Genomic DNA, 1,765 nt, shown 5'->3' with positions numbered 1-1,765 from the left:
CATGAGATGACTGAACCCAGATAGAGGAAAAGGGGTGTGGGATGTTGCTTATTCAGCACTTGCAAAAAGGGCTTTTGTTTAATTCTGAGTAAGAAGGATGAGAAAAAGATTGGTTATAGTGGAAGATGTAAGGAGGAGTCCATTCAATGACAGATGACTAAAAGTATCATGAAGCCAACACAGGCTCTATGTGATTAGAATGGACTTCAGTCAGTTTAGTGTAGTCCCACAGCTCCTTCCAGAAACATTCCTCAGTTTTACTATGAAATCGGAAAAGCTGTATGGTATTTTTGTTGTTCAGTAACTCAGTTGTGTCCAACTCATTGTGACCCCATAGACTGCAGCATGCCAGGCTTCCCAATCTATCACCATCTCCCAGAGCTTGCTCAAACTCATGTCCATTGAGTCGATGATGCCATCCAACCATCTCATCCTCTGTCATCCCCTCCTCCTCCTGCCTTCAATCTTTCTCAGCATCAGGGGCTTTTAAATGAGTCAGTTCTTCACATCAGGTGGCCAAAGTATCGGAGCTTCAACTTCAGCTTCAGTCCTTCCAGTGAATATCCAGGATTGATTTCCTTTAGGATTAGCTGGTTGGATCTCCTTGCAGTCCAAGGGACTCTCAAGACTCTTCTCCAACAACATAGTTCAAAAGCATCAATTCTTTGGCTCTCAGCCTTCTTTATGGTCCAAATCTCACATCTGTACATGACTACTGGAAAAACCAGAGCTTTGACTATGTGGACCTTTGTCAGCAAAGTAATGTCTCTGCTTTTCAATATGCTGTCTAGGTTGGGCATAGCTTTTCTTCCAAGGAGCAAGTGTCTTTTAATTTCATGGCTGCAGTCATCATCTGCAGTGATTTTGGAGCCCAAGAAAATAAAGTCTCTCACTGTTTCCATTGTTTCCCCATCTACTTGTCATGAAGTGTTGGAACTGGATACCATGATCTTAGTGTTTTGAATGCTGAGTTTAAAGTAAGCTTTTTCACTCTCCTCTTTCACCTTCATCAAGAGGCTCTTTACTTCCTTTTTGCTTTCTCCCATAAGGCTAGTGTCATCTGCATATCTGAGCTTATTGATATTTCTCCTGGCAATCTTGATTCCAGCTTGTGCTTCATCCAGCCAGGCATTTCTCATGATGTACTCTGCATATAAGTTAAATAAGCAGGGTGACGATATACAGCCTTGAGGTTCTCCTTTCCCAGTTTGGAGCCAGTCCATTGTTCTAGGTCCAATTCTAATGTTGCTTATGGACCTGCATACAGATTTCTCAGGAGGCAGCTAAAGGTGGTCTGGAATTCCCATCTCTTGAAGAATTTTCCAGAGTTTGCTGTGATCCATGCAGTCAAAGACTTTAACACAGTCAGTGAAGCAGAAGAAGATGTATTGGTGGAATTTCTCTCTTTTTCTATGATCCAACAGATGTTGGCAATTTGATCTCTGGTTCCTCTGCCTGTTCTAAATGCAGCTTGAACATCTGGAAGTTCTTGGTTCATGTACTGTTAAAGCCTGGCTTGGAGAATTTTGAACATTACTTTGCTAGCATGTGAGATGAGTGCAATTGTGTGGTAGTTTCAACATTTTTTGGCATTGCCTTTCTTTGGGATTAAAATGAAAACTGACCTTTTCCAGTCCTGTGACTACTACTGAGTTTTCTAAATGTGCTGGTATGTTGAGTGCAGCACTTTCACAGAGTGGTCTTCTTGGATTTGATATGGCTCAACTGGAATTCCATCACCTCCACTAGTTTTGTTCATAATGAT

The sequence above is a fragment of the Capricornis sumatraensis genome, chromosome 11, assembly GCF_032405125.1.
Source record: "Capricornis sumatraensis isolate serow.1 chromosome 11, serow.2, whole genome shotgun sequence".
Taxonomy (NCBI): domain Eukaryota; kingdom Metazoa; phylum Chordata; class Mammalia; order Artiodactyla; family Bovidae; genus Capricornis; species Capricornis sumatraensis.
Note: the sequence above shows the minus strand (reverse complement) of the source record.